The 6,770-nt window shown below is 40.9% G+C and overlaps 1 non-coding gene across 1 annotated transcript; it reads right to left on the bottom strand.

Annotated features, from left to right (window-relative positions):
* Nucleotides 1-256: 256 nt before the first annotated feature.
* Nucleotides 257-392, bottom strand: LOC114118770 (small nucleolar RNA SNORA43). Its single transcript, XR_003591940.1, has one exon. It is a non-coding gene; the product is annotated as a small nucleolar RNA SNORA43 (small nucleolar RNA).
* Nucleotides 393-6,770: the final 6,378 nt, after the last annotated feature.

The raw sequence follows: 6,770 nt of genomic DNA, 5'->3' as shown, positions 1-6,770 counted from the left end.
AACTTTTTTTAGTTTTAATATTAATAACTTATTTTACTTATTCCAGTATCTTCAAAATATGATCACTTCAACATTCAATTAACATAAAAATAATTAGTGAATATTTTACATTTTTATATTAAATCCAATGTGAATTTAATCTTAAATAGCACATCTCAATCTGGACTAGCATTCACGCTCTTTTTTTAATTTTATGATTTTTTTAATTGAAGTATAGATTTTTAAAATTTTTTGTTAGTTTTTTTTTTTCTCTCAGCAATGTCTGGCTATAAACCATACTTAGCCCTCACTGTTATGAGCACTGAGTATAGAAATAGTTGCTTCCTCTCTGCCCCAGTGTCACAGGTGCAACAGAGCAGCTGCTCTGATGATGTTGGCAGGTCCAATATGTGCAGAGCAGCTGAAATACAGTTGGTTTACAATGTTGCGATAGTTTCAGGTGCATAGCAAGGTGATTCAGTTTTTTATATACATACAAAGACCCTGATGCTGGGAGGGATTGAGGGCAGGAGGAGAGGGGGACGACAGAGGATGAGATGGTTGGATGGCATCATCGACTCAATGGACATGGGTTTGGGTGGACTCCGGGAGTTGGTGATGGACAGGGAGGCCTGGTGTGCTACAGTTCATGGGGTCACAAAGAGTCGGACATGACTGAGCGACTGAACTGAACACATATATCTATGTATATGTGCTCTTTCAGATTCTTTTCCATTATAGGTTATTATAAGATATTGAATATAGTTTCCTGTGCTATACAGTAAGTCCTTGTTATTTATCTACTTTGTATATAATGGTGTACATCTATTAATCCCAAACTCCTAATTTATCCGCATCCCCCCATGTGTGGATGTGAGTTGGACCATAAAGAAGACTGAGCACTGAAGAACTGATGTTTTTGAACTCATTTTATCAAGGAGAAGACTCTCGACAGTCCACTGGACTGCAAGGAGGTCAAACCAGTCAATTCTAAAGGAAATCAACCCTGAATATTCATTGGAAGGATCTGAAGCTCCAATATTTTGGCCACTTGATGCAAAGAGCCAACTCATTGGAAAAGACCCTGATGCTGGAAAATATTGAGGGCAGGAGGAGAAGGGGGCAACAGAGGATTAGATGGTTGGATGGCATCATCAGCTGAATGAACGTGAGTTTGAGCAAACTACAGGAGATAGTGAAGGACAGGGAAACCCAGCATGCTGCAGTCCATGGGGTTGCAAAGAGTCGGACACAACTGAGCAGCTGAGCAACAATAACAACCCTTTCCTCTTTGGCAACCATAAGTTTATTTTCTATGTCTGTGAATCTGTTTCTGTTTTGTAAATAAGTACATTTATATCATTATTTTGGATTCCATAAGTGATATCATGATATTTGTCTGTCTTTATCTCTATCATGATATTTGACTTCAATTAGTATGATAATCTATGGCTCTATCCATATTGGTACAAATGGCATTATTTCATTCTTTTTTATGCCTGAGTAATATTCCATTGCATATAAGTACTACATCTTTTTTTACCCATTCTTCTGCTGATGGGTGTTTAGGTTGCTTCCATGTCTTGGCTCCTGTAAACAGTGCTTCTGTGAACATTGATGTGCATCTATCTTTTTGAATTAGAGCTTTTGTCTTTTCTAGATATATGCTCAAGAACGGGATTGCTGCAACATATGGTACCTTCATTTTTAGTTTTTTAGGAACCATCATACTGTTCTCCAGCTGCACCAATCTACATTCTCATCAACAGTGTATGAGGGTTCCTTTTCTCCACACCCTCTTCAGCGCTTATTATTTGTAGACTTTTTGAAGATGGCCATTTTGACCAGTGTGAGTCCCACAAAACTATTTCATTGTACTTTGCATTTTCCCATGCGAATAGTTGACTCGTTGGAAAAGACTCTGATGCTGGGAGGGATTGAGGGCAGGAGGAGAAGGGGATGACAGAGGATGAAATGGCTGGATGGAATCACCGACTCGATGGATGTGAATCTGAGTGAACTCCGGGAGTTGGTGATGGACAGGGAGGCCTGGCATGCTGCGCTTCATGGGGGTCGCAGAGTCGGACATGACTGAGTGACTGAACTGAACTGAACTGAATAATTAGTGATGTTGAGCATCTTTTCAGGTGCCTGTTGGCCATCTGTCCTTACACTTTAGATCATTGTCGCCAACAAGCAACAAAATGCTAAACTTGTCCCTTTCTTGTGCACATGCGAACAAGTCATAAAAAAAGAAAACCCACTGGAGTCAGATACCAATTCTTTGGTCTCAGACTTTGGACCAAGTGGCCTGCATAATCTACAGCCTGGATAATTTGCCTCTGGACTCAGTATTCTGTTCTGAATGTACATTTAAAAATGTTCAGTTTCTGTTTTCCTTTACTCTGTCCAGTAAAGGAGACTCAGGCTGGTTTTTTTGTTTTTTTTTTTAACAGTTTTTGCCTGGAACCAATCTCATATGAGCCAGGGTTTTCTGTCTTTTATCCTATACATCATAACGTGGAATCATAATGTGCCTCCACCAAATGTTTGAGAGCTGTAATTTACTCTGAGGAGCTCAAGACCGGTCACTTTGAATGCATGGTGACAAGTGTGTTAGGTAAGATTGATGGTTAGCCTTCTGTGTCAGGAGCTTCCTTGCTGAAGGTGGGCTGTTGTTGCATGTAGCCAAATCTCCATCCCTGAGGATAGGCCAGTGCCAGGACCAGACTCATGGACAGATAATTATTATCATAGTAAAGTAACTTCAAAGGAAGAGCGGAATTCTGTGGCCGTGAGATCACAGTAGATCTGAGTGTAACTTTTGCAGTGTTTCATTAGTTTTCCCCTGGAACAGTCCAGGAAGTGGCATGCATGAGGCTTTCTGGCTCACAGATTTGCTGTGCTTCTGGGAAAAAAAAAAGTCGAAGTCTTAAGAAATGTGTTTATGGTGCCCATATCTTAAGAAGCTTTTACTTGATCTTGGCAGGGAAAGCTGTTGTTCGAACAATTGAAAACATCTTTTTTAACTGTTTCCAGAAAGCATTTGCAAACACCCCCAAGTAAGGTTACATATTTACAATGCAGCTCTAAGCCTCAATTAGAACTGTTGTTGTATAGCGTTTGTAGCCTCTAATAGCCTGACACCATAATAATATTATACAGTATCCCAAGATAATGAGATGAGTCTCTAACATCTGCTTATACTCAGAAAACAAAGGAGAATTGGAAGGCTGCATCCTGCAACTCTTGTGAAGCACTGCCTCTGCTTGCTGTGTTGCCAACACAGGGTGACTTTTCCCAAGGATTGTTTCTCTACCATCCCAGGGCAATGGCAGAATGATCCGGAAGAGATTGGAGAAAACTTACTAGATATGCTGCTCATGCTGGGAGCTCAGCTAGAATGACCTCATTACCCCATTAGGGAAACCATTTCTGAGTTCTTCCAGAATAGTTCGTGAACGTGAAGTCGCTCAGTCGTGTCCAACTCTTTGCGACCCAATGGACTGTAGCCTACCAGGCTCCTCTGTTCATGGGATTTGGAAGTTGGTACTCTGGCCAATAGCTCTCCAACCTCGCCTCCTCTTCCCCTGCTTACTCTGATAATCACTGACCTACTCCCTGTTTCTCTGTGTTTGGCTTTATTACATTCCCCATATAAGTAAGACCATACAGTATTTGTCTTTCTCTGACTTACTATTTCACTTTACATAAGGCTCTCATGGTTCATCCAGGTTGTTGCAAATAGCTTCTTTCTATATCAGGGCTGAAAAATATTACATTGTATCTGTATACTTCATCTTCTTAATCCATTCATCCATTGATGGGCCTTTAAATTGTTCCCATATCTTGGCTATTGTAAATAATGCTGCAGTGGACATGGGAGTGTAGATATTTCTGTGAGATCTTGATTTTAATTCCTTTGGATGTATATCCAGAAGCAGGATTGTTGAATCGGATAGCAACTCAATTTTTAATTTTTTGAGGAACCTCCATATGTTTCCCATAGTGGCTGTACCAGTTTTCATTCCCACCAACAGTGCACAAGGGTTCCCTTTTCTCCACATCCTAACCCACACTTGTGTCCCTTGTCTTTTTGATACTAGTCATTCTAACAGGTGTGAGGTGATATCTCATGGTGCTTTTGATTTGCATTTCTAGGATGATTAGTGATGCAGACATGTTAGCTACTGCTATGAGGTAATTGCTTTTATAATATATGCAATGTATAAAGTCAGCATGTTGTATACTTTAATTTTACATAATAGTAGTATATATCAATTATATCTCAATAAAGCTGGAAAAAATCTTCAAAATGTATAAATGATAAGTAAATTGTATCTCTTTAAAATTTATTTTTTTAAATTAGAGGATGATTGCTTTACAATGCTGTGTTTATTTCTGCCACTCATCAGCATTAATCAGCCGTAAGAGTCCTTTGGACTGCAAGGAGATGAAACCGGTCAATCCTAAAGGAAATCAGTCCTCAATATTCATTGGAAAGACTGATGCTGAAGCTGAAATTCCAATACTTTGGACACCTGATATGTAGAGCCTACTTATTGGAAAAGACCCGGATGTTGAAAAGACTAAAGGAAAAAAGAGAAGAGGGTAGCAGAGGATGAGATGATTAGATAGCATCACCGACTCAATGCGCGTGAGTCTGAGCAAGCTCTGGGAGTTAGTGATGGACAGGGAAACCTGGTGTGCTGCACTCCACGGGGTCACAAAGAGTCAGACATGAGTGAGCAACTGAACTGAACTGAACTGATATACATGTCCCCCAACTCTTGAACCTCCCTGCGGCCTCCCACCCCATCCCACTCCTCTAGGTTGTCACAGAGCACCAGATTTGAGCTCCCTGTATCATACAGCAAATTCTCACAGGCTATCTATTTTTCATATGGTAATGTATATATTTCAGTGCTACTCTCTCATTCATCAGTAAATTGTATTTTTAAGTTAGTTTATTGAATAAGAGTCATTGGTTTCCAGATGGTGGAGAATACTCCAGAGGTCATGATCTTTCTGACTTGGATCTTTAATATTCTCTAATGTTGATTGTTGTCTTCTGGAACTGAGTGATGGAGAATGATATTGAATATGCCCATCTGACACTTTCAGCAAGAGACCACTTGGAAAGAGGTTTAAGGTGGATCTACCTTATACCATGCTCTACTTTCCTGGGGTTCTATGCTCTAGGGACAAGGATCATCATTCATGGTCTTCATTAAGTAGGAATTTGTGGTGTAATGAAGGGAAATTACTTGTGAAAAGAAACACAGCAAGTAGGGGAGGGAATAGCAAGAATGGAATCCATTTATGTGCTTCCTGACTGGCCAGGCAATGCTGTGCTCCTGTCTGTTTAACAGAACTGTGGGAGAAAGCATACTTGACTTATTAATTAATTTAAAGAGAGGAGATAGTAAAGACTAGAGTGGGCATCCGTTGGTTGACTTTCTAGTGCTTTCCAGTCTTACCTTTTCCTTTTTCTAGTGGAACTTTAAATTTCCTCCCTTACAACTTATTGGGAATTAACCTGACCAAAAATTTAAGTAAAAGCAATTTATTTGGAAGAGATACTGATGGGGAAGTGGGGCAGTGTGGCAGGGGGAGGGAAAGCCAGTTAAGGGTGTATTAACCAGCCACTATGGAAACCTGGTGCTTAATGCCCCCGAGAAACTCGGGGTACTATGGAGAACACACCTCACAGTCCTTCCAACTGAAGAGTGAGGATAGTGGCTTATTTGTCTGCCAGTTTCCTGCTAATCCTTAGTTGAGGGCTGCTTCTGGGAGCATTAACTCTGGAACTTCTAGCTTGCTCTGTGCAGGGCCAAACATATTCTTATGGCCGGGGGTGGGGTGGGGTGGGGTTGGGGAAATGCTCTCAAATAGAGAGTAGCATAGGTTTGAGTAGACTGAAGCTGAGGGGAGATGTATGGATAAAAACAGAGAGTACAGCAGGACTTGACTCTACCCTCATCTCAAGAGGGGGGCCTTGATTGACTCTAATCAATCAACACAGTACCACCCCTTGGACACTGTCATAGATTTGCTCTTTGGGCGCGTAACTCAAATCAGTCTACATCAGGAATGCCACTCAAATCCCAGACTTTAGTCAGCTGCCGGGAGAGCTGACTCTCTCTTCTCTGTGAAATGTGAAGAAGCAGGAAGCCCTGGAGATTGCTGGCAGCCATCTTGGGAGCAGTGAGAAGAGCCACCTGAATCTGAGAATGTGTGATGAATACTGGAGGAGGAAATGGGGTTGCAGGAACTAACTGAGCCTTGCATTAAGGTTCATGCACAGCTGAATAAGGCTGCCTAGGGCTGCTGTGATAGAGTACCAAAGAGTACATGACCTAAAGCAACGGAAGTCTACCATCTCACAGTTCTGGAGGTCACAAGCCTGAAATCAGTGTCAGCAGGGCCAAGTGCTCCTGGGTTACTCTCAGAGGAATCTTTCTTTGCCTAGTCGAATTAAGACAGCAGCCATCAGTTATGTAAACAGAGCATTTATTCTAGTGCAGATGGTAAACGCAGCTATATTCTATGAAATTATTTATTGCTCTTAGATGGTAGCTATGTAGCAGACAATAGTGAGTTTTCAGTATCCATGTTGTTAGTGATAATAGTGCTTGAACAAAGGACTAACTTCAGGAATGTCCCCTTCTCTTGCAAAATTAAATTATAGTCATTTACAGCCAATGTGAATTTAAAAAATATTTATTTATTTGGCTGCACCGAATCTTAGTTGCAGCATGCGAAATCTTTGATCTTTGTTGCCACACGTG

Source organism: Ovis aries, chromosome 16 (assembly GCF_016772045.2).
Source record: "Ovis aries strain OAR_USU_Benz2616 breed Rambouillet chromosome 16, ARS-UI_Ramb_v3.0, whole genome shotgun sequence".
In the NCBI taxonomy this organism is placed as follows: Eukaryota; Metazoa; Chordata; class Mammalia; order Artiodactyla; family Bovidae; genus Ovis; species Ovis aries.
The sequence above is the reverse complement of the archived record's forward strand: the minus strand, read 5'-3'. Positions and strand labels throughout refer to the sequence as shown.